Here is a 16,048-nt window from a genome sequence, read left to right on the forward strand (position 1 = left end):
CCATATACCTGCTGGGTTTCCCCACCTCTGGTTCTTTTCAATATGTTAACTGTGGTCAAAAGTGTTTTGGCACTGAACTTCCTGTCATTGGAAGTGTGCAAACAGATAACTAGATGACTTTTGGGCAAGGATATTGTACCTACAATAGTTGAGACATCTAATGAGTACTAGTTTATATAATCTTTCAGTCTCATAGTTCTATGCCACCTCGGGGCATAGACTGTTTAGGGGTCAAGTAAAGTTTTAACCATAAAGCTTTGAAGAGTTCTATCAACCAAATAATTTCTAAATATAGCCAGAAAGCTTTTCACCTAAACCAAATAATTTCTAAATATAGCCAGAAAGCTTTTCACCTAAACTGGTAGAAGCCAGGATCATCATTCTCCAAGATTAAGACACTAATGGAAATATACAACACTTCAACACTGATTATCCACTCCTTGTGGAAACTCCCCAAGACCTTTTGTCCAAATCCTACTCAATCTTCACTCCTAGCTTGACTTCTATCCACTCTGAGGAGTCTTTCTCAATCCTGTCAGCTAAAATGAGACTTTCCTTCCCACATATCACCCTGGCACTTGGTATCTTTTCTATAAAACTTATTAAAGTCTTCCCTGCATTATGTAAGCTCTCTTATTTCATTTAGCAATCAGTATTGATTTATGTATTTGCCCTCCATTTATTATTTTTGTTAGTCATGCACCAAACCAAGCACTTTACATGTTTTGCCTTATGTATATGTGTGATTTATGTGTGTTGCCTTATTCGCTCTTTGCAGTGACCCTGTGAAGTAGGTGTATAACATCACCATTTTATGGATGAGAAATTGAAACTTCGTTGTCATTTTCATAAGATTACATGGTAAGTTTGTGTCTCTTTGAGCGCAGAGGCCATGATTCTTTATTCCCCCCAAACCCTAGCATAGTGTTTTGCATACACCAGGTGTTTAATAATTTTTTTTCTGTTGGTTATTGTCACAGACCCAGAAAATATTATGCTATACTCAGAGTATGAAAAGCACATGGTGCCAGAGAGTCAAAGGCAGATGGGTATGCTGGGCATTGGACTGAGGTAAAAGCTATCCTCAGGCTGAGCCAGGAGAACACTGAGGAGCAGTATTATGATAGGAACCCTCTGCCACTTTCTATTCTGTGGCCACAGGGATTATTAAAAACAGTGGTCTACGTCTTTGATTTTAGTTTTAAGTGAAATGAGAGGTAGAACATTTTTGTTGTCTTAGCAGTTGGTCTGAGAATTCTTTCTGAAGAGAGATTTACCTTGGTGAGGAAAAAAACTCCTTGATAGGCCCACTTACAATAGAAGCTGACACTCTGGGTGTACAGTATAACTGTGTCTGAGCAAAGAGGAAGAATTTGTTGCTTTGGAAAGGAAGAAGGAAATATGAGAGATAGAGAGGGAAGGAGTTGTGGAACCAGCAAGATGGTGAATCAGCTGTGCTGGGTTGTGCATGATATAAATACTCTCTAGAACTATCCGATCTTCAGTAAATTTTGAAGAGCTTAGCAAATGGTAGATAAAATGAGGAAAACACTGTGCCTTGGGGTATGGTGGTAGAATGGTGACAGTGAACCAAATGGTAAGATTCTTAATACCAGGAAAAAGCAAAGATCTTGAAGTTTTAAGGCTTTTTCATGCTGTAGAACTAGGGGTTCAAGGCAACATTACTGAGATCTCAAGTGCTTGGGAGGGACCAACTGCCTTTCATTTGGTGACATAGCCACAAGTGGTCATATGGCTAGTTTGAATTCAATTGAATTGAGAGTAAATAGACCTATCTTGAGGACTAACTCAATGCCAGACACTGTGCTAGGTTGGACATCATCTCAGGGCTGACTGGGAGAAATTGTGACCTTGACCAATGGGAGTGCTTCCTCCTTTGGTCTGCTAAGAAATCTTTCTCAGTTTTGCTCATTCCTAAAGTAATTAACTCAGATTATTTTTCTAAGAGGAAGAACCTCAGTCTGGAAGTTTTCTTTTCCTCACTTTGTCCCATCAAAACTTGCTCATTTACAAGAAGCTATAGGATTTCTTTGAAAGTGATCTCAACATAGCCTTAGGAGACCTAGGAGGAAATTTCTGTTCTGGAACTTTCCAGCTGTTTGAGTTAGGGCAAAGCATTTCACTTTTAAGGGTCATATTCATTTTGGTTTGTCTCCCTATAATGATTTTTACATGTCTGTCACCTCATGTACTGCAAGTTGCTTGAGGGTGAACAACATTGTCTTGTCTATAAATCTTTAGCACCTTAGCATAGTGCTTGGCAGTTGATAAAATTTGTGATCAGAATAAATCAATGAATGAACACATACTTATCCTTGCTATCTCTGTGAAGCTTGAATGAGTTAATGAGTATGAAAGAAGTTTTTAAAAAAAACCCAAACTTGCTTGTTTATTAGTAACCTCATCACATCTAGATAGCTGTCACATTAGAAATTATAAAGCTATCCCAATTTAAGGCATTAATGTTTGAGAGTCAGCTGTATAGGTTACCTCTGCTAGGGACTACTTGGTTTTTTGTATGTGGGTTTTGGGAAAGAATGTTATATTTTACAAAGGGAATTTAATTAACCTATAGGAATTGTGGACAGCAATGACTGGCATACTAAAAAGAGATTTTTAGATAAAGGACTTGCTTGAGTTCTTTAAGCAGGAAATAAAATCTGCCAGCTTCAGTCATCCTCACAAAGGCCACAACTACAGCATCTTTTCTAAGACTCCTGTAAAAATGCAGTATAGTTATGACAGGCTATATCTTTAATTTAGTCTCTATTTAAAATGAAGAGAAGCAAGAGGCCAGAAACAAGTGACCAGGCCACATAGTGGATTATGGGAATTAGTGAGCAGCATGGGCTATAAAGTGTATGAGTTACGTTTGTCTTTGGGTTTCATGCAAAAACTTCTCTCATTTCAAGTTACATCTGCTTTGCACAAGTGATTTTTTTTTTTCCCAGAGCACCATGAATGATTTATGACTTTCTGATGCTGCATCCCACAAGATTACATAAGGAACAGAGAAAAACAAGTGATTGAGCCAAACTTAAAAAAAAAAAATCAAACATTTTCAAAAAGTGAATTTTATCTTGGCTTCAGTCAGATAACAGTTTTCTACTCACCACAAGTGCTTCCTTGTTTCAAAGTGCACCCCATTTATGTGGGATCCACCTGATTTCATTTCACCTTTGGCCGCACACGACCATCAACTTCATTTGGCCTCAGTGATGTCCCAGAATATCCAATGGCCCCGATTCCTCCCTTCTCCCCCAAAGTGAACTTTGCAGTTGGATTGCACAAATAGTCTCATTAGTTTGGTTAATGATTGGACAAAAACACTGATGGGAGTAATATCTACCAGACTTGTCATTTTTAAAATCAGAGGATAGTAGAATTGCAGAGTTCACAGGGCCCTGGGACCATCTACTTCTATCTGTTGTTTGACAGATAAAGAAACTTATGACAGAGAGCTGAAGTGACAGGTCCAAGGCCACACAGTGAGATTACTTCAAGCAGAGAGATGGACAGAATTCTACCTGCAGAGTAGAATAGTTTCTGTGCATTTACCAAGAAACTCTCATCTCCTTAATTAAGAGGATATGTTAACATTGGACATTATTTTTCAACTACAGGGAATTTGGAGGTTATCTTATGGAATGTCTATTGCTGACTTTATTGAGCCAGAGCCAATCTAGAAAAGGTGGCAAAAGTTTGAAAGGCAAGGGCTGGTGTTCAGGGTGTGAGAATGGGGCAGCAGGCTGGATGGGGCGCTGTGGCTCTTTGGAATAGTCAGAAGTAACCACATCACAGGATTAGGGTTTGTTTGAAACTGGAGGTCTAGGTCAGTGGGTCTATATGCGGTGCCCAGTTTAAGGGATAAGTATAAGATGACAGCCTGAAGATGAGACCAGTGTGAGGAGTCAGGGAGTGACTGCGGGCGAGAGAGTTGGGAGGAGTGGCCAGGGTGAGGGCTGGGGCTGAGTATGAGAGCCACCAGGTGGGGCAGGGCCAGCTATTGGCTTCAGGGAGCAGGACTGAGCCATGCCATTTCAAGTTTAAATGCAAGGATTGAAAACCCACTACCCTTACTTACGAGAAAAACAAACAGGTTACAGAACAGTGTGTAGAGTGTGACTCCATATATTTGTAAATCTGTCTCTACTGGAGGAATGGAGAATGACATGCAGTTTCCTGGTTAAGAACACAGAGTAAGGAGTAACAATTCCTGAATTTGCTTTTTGGCTCTGCCTTTTACCAGCTGTGTGATTCTGGGCAAGCCATTTAACCGCTTTATGGCCAATAACAGAATAAAACCTACTTTATCAATTTGCTATAAGGGTCTGAGATACTATGCATATAAAAGTATAAAAAAATGTCTGGGATATAGTAAAAGTGTAAAAAAATGGTCACTACATATATACTTTTAGTCTTGATATTTGGAATAAGGTAAACTTAGATTTGAAACCCAACTCTGTCACTTATTAGCTGTGTGCCCTTGGGCAGGTCACAATCCCTCTGAGCCTCAGTTTCCAATCTGTAAAATGGGAATAATACTTGTCACATTGTGAGGGTGTTGTAAGAATTAAAAGAGGTAATATAAAGGGCTTGGCTCCACGTACTCGAAGGTAGTTCTGGGGGACTGGAAACACCAGGATGAGGTGAAAATATTGGAGTCCGTTGGAATGGTGGAGTCACAGAAGTGAAAGGAAAGATGATCATAAAAATGTTGGCAGCGATCTTTATTTTCTTCATGCTTAGCCTCCATGTTGTTTGAAGAAAAAAGTGTGTTTATGGTGAGCCTGCTTACTGAAAGGAAAGAATGATTAGAAAATAGCAACATTTAAATAAACAAAGATAAAGCCTACCGCTTGCTTTGCAATGCTCTGGTGCTAATGATAAGTAGGTAAAGCCGAAGCAAGGCAAGTTTGGCCTGCAATGGAGATAGATTGATGCCTAGAGATTTCTCTTAAGTGGAATCACTGCGCTTGTTTTGGATCAAAATAACTTCTTTTTTTCTAAATCTCTTTATCAGGCTAAGTGTTTTTAGGGTGTTGACATGATCATAGCCAGTAGCAGAAATATCCTAATTTTTAGTGACCTGGTGTACTGAATTACAGACTTTTCCAATTGGACATAATTTCAGCCTTGTCACAAAGCAAACTCTGGATGTACCTCTCTCTGCCTCAGGCCTCAGGGAGGGATCTGAGAACCCCCTCAGAGGGGCTGGTGCAGCAGCCTACTCTCCATCACACCTTCTCATTTGGGACTCTGAACCATATCGTCCGTCCTCCATCTAGCAACCTCAACTTCTTTCAAGAATGCAGTTTGCCCAATATGTTTATATTTGTACCATTGGGAAGATCTCTGAAGGTCTAAAAATGGGCGTTTAAATAAAATCCCCAGCTTTCCATCAGAGGGGGAGATTCATTCATATATTCATAAATCTTTTATTCAACAAATACTTGATGAGAGTTTATGGGCCAGGTACAGAGCTATATATCAATCAACCAACCAATAGAAGAAAAAAGAAAAAGAAAAAGCAGGGCTAAAGGAAAAGACTGTCTTTTACATTAAGATAGAAAAAAGGGCCCTGTACCAGGAGTTAGGAAAAAACTGGTATTTTTAGTTGCAGATGTGCTATTAAATAGCTCTGAGATCTTAGGCATGTCACTTCTCCTTTGGGTCTCAGACTTTCCTCTGTGAAAATGAGGAGTTTGGGCAAGTAACCCTGGCCAGAATGATCCACTGAGTTTTCCTCTTTGGAGAATAGACTGGCATGGGGTTCACATTGAACCATTCCTTATTTCTTTTCTCATCAGCAGAAGGAAGACCTACAGAAGAGGGACTTCCCACTTGTGTTCATCAATCCGGTAGGTGGCCTTAGCTGCCCACCTGGTTTTCCAACTGCTATCAAGTCTAGAAGGCAGGGATGCTGGGGTGGCGCAGTCAATTAAGTGTCTGTCTTCGGCTCAGGGCATGATCTGAGTCCTGTGATAGAGCCTTTGAGCTCCCTGCTCAGCAAGGAGCCTGCTTCTCTTTCTTCCTTCTGCTCATGCGTGCTCTCTCTTGCTCACTCTCTCTTTCAAATAGATAAATTATATATATATATATGATTTTTTATTTTTTTTAAAGACTGGAAGGCAGGTGGCTGAGCTGGGAGTTTTCAGTATTGACAACAAGAGATCTAGACTCAGAGGGGTGGGTGCCAAAGTGGATCCAAACTGACACAGGCAATCCAAAAGCTTCTGGAAACCAAAGCTGAAATCTTTCCTTTCCCATCTCGATTTCTTTCTCTCTGTCTAAACTTGGAGTTCATTCCAGTTTAGTGACCTCAAACTTGGCTTTCTAGCACTAACTTGTGTTGTTCAGTTCTTTAGGATTTTTGCCCCTGGCTACCCCCCTCAAGACGTGTTTACTTGGCACACCTTCCTGCAGAAGAGGAGACCAAATTTTGCACAGCAGTGTAGAGTCCGCCTGTCCAAGATGACAGGATTTCTGGTGGGGGTGGGGTGGGGAGTACACTCCACAATGGCAACAACACCAGCTGCTGGCATCCCCAGAGGCTGCTAATGTTTGGTCTGGAGTGAGGGGATGTGAATGACAATGGGCTTTATCACTGTGTTCTCGGAGATAGTTCACGACTTCACGACAGATCATTCTTTCCTCCCCACCCCCAATCTTGGGGGAAGAGCATCCCAGCCCTCAGCAAAGGCTTCTTGGGTGCTTCCGGGGAGGTTGCTGCTGAGCCGGAGCCAGTGCTCAGGGTAGCGCCCACCCCGACCGATACCAATTCTCTGGGGCTGCCTTTGGCCTCCAGCACTAACTCGTGGTGTCACCAGAGACATGGTACGTAAATTGTCCCATCTGTAAAACGAGGAGGATAAGTTAAGTCATGGCTTTTCCCCTTGTGGGGGAGAGGTGATGGGGATTTGGTCCTGAAATCAGGCAACTCCTCTTTACTCCCTTTTACATCCTGAACTTTGCTCAGAAGATTTCCTTTGAAGAAAGTGTTCTCTTTGAAAAAAAAAGTTTTTGTAAAACCAATAGAATAAATACATACATTTGTGCAACATTGTTTTTGAGCACCAGTTGTGTGCTGAGCACTGCAACAGGCACTGGGGGACCCAAGTATACCAGCCACTGTCAGTGTCTTGCTTCTACTGGCCTGAGCTCATCCTTCTCTTGCTCACCAGCTTCTTCTTTTTTTTTTTTTTTTTTTAAAGATTTTATTTATTTATTCATGAGAGACACAGAGACAGAGAGAGGCAAAGACACAGGCAGAGGGAGAAGCAGGCTCCATGCAGGGAGTCGGACGTGGGACTTGATTCTGGGTCTCCAAGATCACGCCCTGAGCTAAAGGTGGAGCTAAACCGCTGAGTCATCCGGGCTGCCCTCACCAGCTTCTTATTGCAAGTACTTGTGACTCTGCCTCAGGGCTTTCTTGGGCTGCAGGGCAGTGTGGGGATTGATACTGCAGAGTCCTCTTCAATTCACAGATGAGAGTTGGTAGAAAATACTCCTTGGTGGGGGCAACTCTGAGGCACGTTCTCCATCTTTTCCCAGAGGTCCCCATTGGGAATATGACTCAGTTGCTTGTTAACACATCTTGTTTTGGCTGCGTTCCCTTCCATCTTACTTTCCCAATCCCCTATGGGTGCTTCCTGGGATCATTTCCCAAGCGAACCACTGCCCTCAGAGTCCTTGACTCAGGGTCTGCCCTGGGAAAGGCGGGATATTTCAACCTGTCCTTGGGAAGCTTTCAATTATGTGTGTGTGTATGTGTGTGTGTGTGTTAGTTGATGGTGAAGGTCCTTGTAGTTCTAGCTTAGTTAAGGAAGCAGAGCCAAGGACCTGAAGTTGCCTTTGATCAGGGTAAGCCCCCCATCAGCCTTTAACCAACCTCCTAATTAAGTTGCCAAGTATTTACTGTGTGCTAGCTATGAACTGGTCTCACACTTGACTCTGGGACAGGGAGCTAAACATTGGATGGGAAAAGAAAATTTTAAGACCTCTCCTTTAAGATCCACTGGAATTTTTTAGGTTTAGAGAAACAAGAGATATTCTTAACTTGGTAAGAGAAGAAAAGGTATGAATAAAAGCAAGGCAACAGGAGATAAAGGTTGGGTTGTATGACAGTTCACAGGTAAAGGCAAAATATAACATTATTATTAATATTAATCACATAGTAATATTGTGTGTATGTGTACACTCATACACCCCCCCCAATACACACACTACTTCTTAAGACTAAAGAATAAATGTACCAGTAGAAGATGTGTACCTCTGTTAGCCTTTGGAGGCAGAGAGAGGCTTGGTTCTTTAAGAAGGCTGGTCTGCAGAGCACATCTGGTTAGAGGCAGGGGACTCTCTCCAGTGGGCAGACCATAGGAGTCAGGGGGTGTTGTGTCACAAAGTGGAGTGTCAGCAACAGAATGGTCTAGAACTGTGTGCTTCTAGGTCTTCTCAGTATTTGCAAGTGAAACTCCTCTGGGAGAGGATGTAGCCACCCAGAGTCCAGCTCCAAATGGCATTGTTTTCCCCTGAGCTCCACGGGGGCTTGGACCTTCATTACACATAGGCTGTTATGTTTGACCCTCTTCTCCAGCAATCACCTTGGCTCACTGTGCTAGACGATTAAGTTGTATGTTTCATCAGGCTGGGCAGGGGTGCAAAACTGTTATGTGAGAAACTTTGCTAGGTTGTAGGAGAATATGAAGGCTATGTTGCCTGGCGCTCAAACAATTGATCTATTTGTTTGAATAAAATGGGTCAATTCATTTAAAGAAAACCAAGCCAACGTGCTGGTTGTTTGGCATGGTGAAGACAAAACCACTGTTTGAAAGGGGAAGTCCTCATCTTTCACCAGGCAGTACAGACTCTCCATAATCACCCTTGGTCAAAAGTTTTTTCCCTTTCCCTTTTTATTTTTAATAAAATAAACTTCTGAATTCAATAGCTCAGATCCCAGTTGGCTGGAAAGGATCTCTTCCCTTCTCTTGGCTCTCCCAGGTCTTCTGTCATGGAGATTATGAATTACTAGGTGTCCAGTTGCAGGGCTAGGGAGGGGCTGACATGGATGGAGAGGGGCTCTGCAGCCTGTCTTAGTTTCCTCAGGCCAAAGTATGAGCCCCAGCCCAACTATAGTGGTGTCTCTAGTCCAAGAAGCTGTCCCTGTTCATTTCCCCACAGGGCCAAGAAGAGGCCTGGCTCAGCTGCTAAACAGTGTGGCGTTCCTCTGGGGTGGGGTTGGTGGGTGTCCACTGTATGAGACCTGGAATCTCCTGAGGGTCCAGACAGCCCCCTTGCACAGCTCAACTTGGCTTAACCCAATTTCTGCAGTCTTCAGAGACCAGCCCCAGATACCAGGTCTGGCTTTCTTCATCATTTGGCTCCTTAGTGATCAGCTTAGTGCAAACCCTGGCAAATGGAGTGGAGGTGTCTCCCTCTAGGTTGGTGGCAGAGTAAGAACCAGAAGCTCTTGCCCTCCGTCAGGCTCTCTGTTGATCCAGTGATAGGAGGCATAATTTCTAAGGGAACTGTGTTCCAAAGTGAACACACAAGGAAAAAAAAAATTGGGTGTGGTAGAAATTTCCCCTGAACGTCTCTTGGAAGGACGTGCCCTTGTTGGAGTTTGAAGAGGTCAAAACACAACAATTTTCCTCCCAGTATTGGACTGGACCACTGCTGCTTCTTAGAGCCTCAGATGTCATGCTGGCTTACTTTTAGAGAAATGAAAAAGTGTGTCTAGAGTCACTCTGCATGCAATGATGATGATGCTACAAAAGGTGGCAGTGGACTAATCACTGGAGCGCATTGTCTATCTGACACTCACCTTGGGGTCCATGGTCTGTGGTTAGAAAAATAGGTGAAATTACCTATAGTATTAAATTATTTCTCTCTCTCTGATTGTTTTGCTCCCTTGCTTGAAATCTCTAGATGAATTTTTATTAAGTTTCACGTAGTTTTTGGGTGACTCCCACTTTATACCATAGTTAAGAGCAAGAGCTTTGGAGTTATACTGATGTGAATTCTAATTTTGGCTCTTTACCTGTCTTGTGGTCTTGTGCTATTTACTAATTCTCTCCGTACTTCTTTCCTCATCTCTATAATGGGAATAAGAATACCTCATATGGTTCTTGAGAGATTCAAATAAGAAAATATGTGCAAAGTGCTTGGCACAGGGCCTGGCTCAGACACTCAGTGGCTCTGAGGATGTGCATGAGGATGGAATGATGATGATTTAATGGTGTTCCTGGGGGCTAGACATTGTACACATCCAGAATTCTTCTAATTTGGGATTCCATGCTTTCCCTTTTCTCACTTCTTCCTTATTTCTTTGCTAGCTCTTTTAATTTGGCTTGGTTTTCATGAGTTTGAAAATAAAAGCCAAAGGAAAGCAACAAAAGGTAAAGATCACAGGCACAAGGCATATATGCCTAAATGAGATTCCCCTTCTCTCTGGATGTGAGATAACGTTTTAACCCACGTCTCAAAGGAAAAGGAGCACATTTGACTGAATGTGACTTTGATCTAATTAAGGACAGAGTATTTGCATGGGGAATATTGTTATCTAATAACTAGTAATTCAGACTAATTATTGTTAGTGCATAGCAAATATTTGGAGACATAAAACCCATTCCTGTGTCTGTTACACAGTCACAAAGTATCCTTGGGCAAACCACTTTTCTCTCGGTCTCAGCTTTTCCCTTTGTATAATGAAGAGGTTGAATTATTTTTACTAGTGAAAACTTTTCATCCTGCAAAATCCTATAAGGACCTTCAATATAAAAAATTAGATCAAAGTGGAACTATTCTGGTTGAAGAGCTCTTGGGTGGCCTAGGGCTTTGGTAATTGGGGATCCACTTTGTCTCCCAAAACTGCTTCTTATGTACTTTCAGGATACCCTCTTCTCCAAGGCAAAAAAAACCCCCTCTATCCTTAAGTCTTAATTAAATGGTGCTTCTACCTTTAATAGCCTCCAATCCCCCAGATCCCAGTGAGAAAGGAACTAGATTGAAGATGGAATTGCAAAGTGGCTGTCCAAGAGAATGCTCTACCTACCATTGTTGGACTGCTCTCTCTGAGAGAACCACTGTGCTCAGCACCTTGGAAAGCTCACCTCCTTTAATCCTATCGATTTTCTTGAAAGTAGCTACTATTGTTATTCCCATTTTAGTGCTGGAAAGACTAAAGGTCAGAGATAAGTAAGTGGCCCAATGTGAGAGAGCTAGGATCTGAACTAGATCTGTCTGTCTCCAGAGCCCACATTCTTACCCATTTATCTAGCTTCCAGCATTGTGGTCAAGGAGAGATTCTAAGCAGGCTTGAGAATATCTGCTCTATTTTATTATGTTGCTCACTTCTTAAAACCACAGTTACCGTAATTGTTGAGAAATTGTTGCCAGATGTAATTTTTGGTAATGGATCTGAGTATACTTGCATGTTATGAACGTAAATAATTCACACCCCGAAGGAACTTGTTTGTTGGAGTGCCCTCTTCATCAACACTGAGACCCTGGAAGAATCGTTACATGCATACCCTGGGAGTTGGACTGTCAGATGAGTTTCATAGATGACCTGGTCGTCCTTGGGCTGGACAAGGAAGGTTGCTTTCTCTTTTGGCTGCCGTCTTAGCTTTTTCCAGTTCTTAGCCAAATTCAGGAGCTCCTCCCTACTCAGTCATCCAATCAGCTTGGAGTCAAACTCCTGGCTGGCCAGGCACCTGTTAGTCAGGATGACTCAAGCCAAGAGCTAGCCAACAGCCGTCTTGACACGTTAAATGAGGCAGACAGCCCAAGAAACATGTTGGCTCTGCACTGTCCTTCTGACTCATCATCGTCTACGTGACTTGACTCTTCTGTCCCACCTCCCACTTCTGGGGTGTTTTTCAATTTACAAAACATTTAAAAATCTTTTATTTCACTTGATCCCCAAGTCACCTCTAGGAGCTAGGTAATCTTAGCTTCCATGTCTAGATGTGGAACCAAGACTCAGTGGGATTCTGTGACACTCCCCAAATTACATGGCTACTAATTAACAGAGGAGTGACTCAAATCCAGACTTTCAGTTGCTAAATGATATACCTTAGTTTTGACTCAAGCTATGGGATTTAAAATCCTCTCTTTCTTTATTCCCTAGTCTGACCTCTGACTTCATAAGCTCCATCCTTTCCATCCCTGACTATGTTACATGGGTTGGTAATTTCTGCTTTGGACCCTGGTCATTATTCCTTAAGGACTACATAGTGATTCCATTTGTCTTCTAGTTCATTCCTTCATTTTGTCATTCATTCATGAACACTTATTAAGCACCTACTGTGTTCAGGGTTGGGACTATAAGGAAGAACAAGAGAATATCCTGAGCTCTGCCATATTGGATGCCACTGACTAGGCTCGTTTTTCTCTTTCTTTCATTGCTTCCTTCTCCTTCATCCATGTCTCAAATATTGGTCCAAAACAAACAAACCAACAAAAACACAGGAGGAAGGCCTGAGCTGATAAATGGAGATCTAGAGAGCTGGTGAGGGCCAGGCTGAAATATGGCTTATGGAGTCTTTGCTCAGGTGTTGTGCTTGAAGCTCAGGAAAGAATGAGGCTGCCTAGGGAGAAGACACAGAGCAGAGCTACCTGTGGGTTGGATCTGCTGCTCAGATGCTTGTGTTGAGTCGACACTGGATTTTAGAAAAAAAGCAAATTAGTCACCAACTCTAAAAAAAATCAGAAAACAGTTCATAAAAATCTAGATTCCTGGCTTCTCTTTAATGTTGAAAAGCTCTGGCAGTACTGGGTCCACATCAGAGAGCAACAGGTGATGGGAGTTGAGCATCTGTGCCCCTTTAGTGAGGCACATCCTTTTCAGGTCTCATTGTCCCCAGACAATGGGAACATTCTCTTACTTCTGTGACCTGTCTGGCCCCCGAAGACATCTGAGTTTGTGATCCTGGCAGAGTAATGGGTAGGCAGGATGCCTGGAGGACACTCACATTCATTGGATAATGTACTCCTGGGGAGATTCCTTTTTCTGGTTTTACCTTAGACTCTTTATCTTTACTTCAGATTCTATTCATAAGATGTGAGTTCAATCTTCCTAAAGTGAAGGAAGGGCCTCTTCACAGACAGAGAAGTTCAGTACGTTGCTCATTGCAGTGGATGTGGGTGGAGGTGGTTATTTCCTTCTACTGACAGAATGAAGCCTATTCCCTGGTCTCTTAGAGCACTGGCAAGTAATCAGTGCCAAACAAAGTTGGAAATTAAAAGACCCCCTACACTCACCCCAGTCCTGCCTACTACAGAGAAGGGATAAGGAGAGTTGGGAGTTCACTGTTCAGTCGTAGAGCCAGGAACCACTCAGACCCGGGCTGGGAAGCAATTTGTTTTTTGCTCTCCAATTGCCACCCGCCTGACTTTCCTCTTGTGATGTAATCTTGTTCTGCTGCGGTTACACTAGACCATGTAAATTCAGCCTTTGTTCTCCAATGAGACAAACACTCCCTTGCCTATCCTTTTTGCTCTAACAGAAAAAAAAAAAAAATCATTACTGTATTTTCTACCTTAGACTGAACGTACTTTTAGGAGAAAAAAATTAGGAACCTAAAGCCATAATTTATTCGTGATCCAATGAAAACAGTATTCTGGGTTCTGAGTTGTTTTTGCATCCTGCCTTTGAAAACTCTGAAAATTAGATTTTATTTATTTATTTATTTATTTATTTATTTATTTATTTATTTATGCAAAGTGGCTCATCACAGCTGAGGCTTTCCATAATAGCAGCCCCGGTTCCAGGACTTCCAAGGTGCCTTTTAATTTGTTCTTTCATAAGATACTATCAACATAGTAACCTGAATGTCATGTGTTGAGTAAAATACTTGGCTGGGAGCTAGGGTTCTGGATTCTAGAGCCACTCTGTGGCTAGTTTGCTGCGTGACCTCAGGCAAGTCACTTTTATCTCTAGGCTTTGAGTCTTCACTTGTAAAACGAATGGATTGGACTGGATTAGGCTTCCTGAGATTCCATGGTTCCAGTCCACTTCCTGTGATTTTCCCACAACTCTATGTCCGTTTTATCGTTAATATAAGTACATCCCTTTTACAAATACATTTTATTTTATTTATTATTTTTCATCCAGGTGACCCTACAAATGCATTTTATATTACTATTAAAAGTGGTAAACCAAATCTTGTTCCCCACGTAAAAGAGAGCCTTAAAAATAAGTACAATGAGAGCAAAGCTGTTCCGTTTCAGTCAGCTACTGTAAGCTGCCAATAATGGGAGCTCACATTGGCCCAGTGCTCTGGGCCATGTTGTCTTCCTCTGAAGTTACTCATTCAATCCTCATGGTAACTCTATTACACAGGACTGTTATTATCCCCATTATACAGATGAAGAAACTGATCTAGGAGAGGTTAACTAACTCGCCTGTGGCTCTGGAGTCGGTGTGCACCTTAGCTGGGATTTTAACCCAAGCAGGTTGTGCTGTGTTGTCTGTCCAGGTGGACTGGCTCTCTGTCAGGAAAGGGAGAGCAGTGGTGTCAGAGGGGGTGAAAGCCCAGAAGGAGAATTTCTCACTGATGTCATCGGAAAGTGTAAAGGAGAATCAGAAGGGAACAGTTCGCTCACCAAGTGATTCAGTATCTTCTACTCCTTAACTTATCCTGTGCACCTGTCATTTCTAGTGTCTACCTGACTGAAAAAAATCCTGTTCTGTGATTTGCTTGCTCTGTACCTAAGCCCTTATCTTACTCATTTTCAATGGTTGAATATCACATTGTGCCCCTAGTTATTTTTCTTTAACTAAATTTTAGAAGAAAGGCACAAAATGGGATTTTTTCACATGAGGCAGCTCCCCTCCATTTGGAACACAAAGAGAGTCTGAGATTAGCTCTAATCAGCTAAGTCCCCATAATGTTGCAATAATAACTTGGAGTATCTTTTAATAGCAGTTAACAAATCCTGGAGGGCCAGAGTGGCTCCCTGGCAATTGTCATTCCCATCACTCAACATCTCTCTCTTTCATTCTGGGTTCCTGGGTGATGTAGGGTGGTGGCTCATGCCAGTGGGTGGAAGTGGAAGAAGGGGATGGGAAGCAGGCTGACATGGAGCCCGTGGCCTCAGGACCATCCCTGGAGTGAAAGTGGCACTGAGTCGGGACTGCAAGGCTGACTCATAGCAGGTCTGGGGCCAGAGTCATGAAAAGTTGATTCAAACATTCGTGCAAAGCACTTTCCTGATGTGCGATAAAGGGCCCCCATAAATGTGACACATTCTCCATCGTCAAGAGATGTTGAGTGAGGCTGGCAGGTGGAACGGACTGGAATTTCCTGCCAGAAGTCCGATTCATTAGCACTGGCTGAGCTCTCACCCCCTGGGTAGCCCTCGTGGCATCTGAGGAAGGGGGTCAGGTGACCAAGGTGTGGTGAGCTGATTTCTCAGTACAAGGGCTGTGGGCTGATTCTTACTCGTGCCCTAATAGTCATACCAGGAGAGAGTATGGAGCCCATGCTAGGAATGAGGCATTAGGCAAAATATTCAACATGCATAGTCATCTTCAATCCTCTTAGTAACTCTCTGAGGCCAGTACTGTTATTAGCCCCATGCTACAGATGAGAAAACAGAGCCTTGGAGCAGTGAAGTAACTAGTGAGTGGTAAAGCCAGGATTTGCAGCCAGGCAGTCTGGCATTAGAGCCAAAGCTTTTAAGCCCTGTGTTATGCAAAAGTAAAGGGGTTATTGGGCAGATCCTGGGAAGCTCACAGAATGGAAGGGAGAGGAACATCAGGCAGGACAGGAATCAGGGCAGATGTGGGACTATTTCTTGAGGCCACTACCATTGAACAAGTTAACTCCAACCAGCCTTGAGGAGTGCACAATACATCAGCAGCTGATTTCTGCTCTGTGATTGGAGGGGCAGCTGGTTACAGAATGGGCTGTGTTTTATTACTTTCTGCTCTGGGGTCAACTCTGGAGGTACAAAGTCTATGGGACATGTGACCTTGGAAAAGGCATTTAATCTCTCTTGGCCTTAGTTTCCTTATCTGTAA

The sequence above is a fragment of the Canis lupus genome, chromosome 4, assembly GCF_011100685.1.
Source record: "Canis lupus familiaris isolate Mischka breed German Shepherd chromosome 4, alternate assembly UU_Cfam_GSD_1.0, whole genome shotgun sequence".
Taxonomy (NCBI): Eukaryota; Metazoa; Chordata; class Mammalia; order Carnivora; family Canidae; genus Canis; species Canis lupus.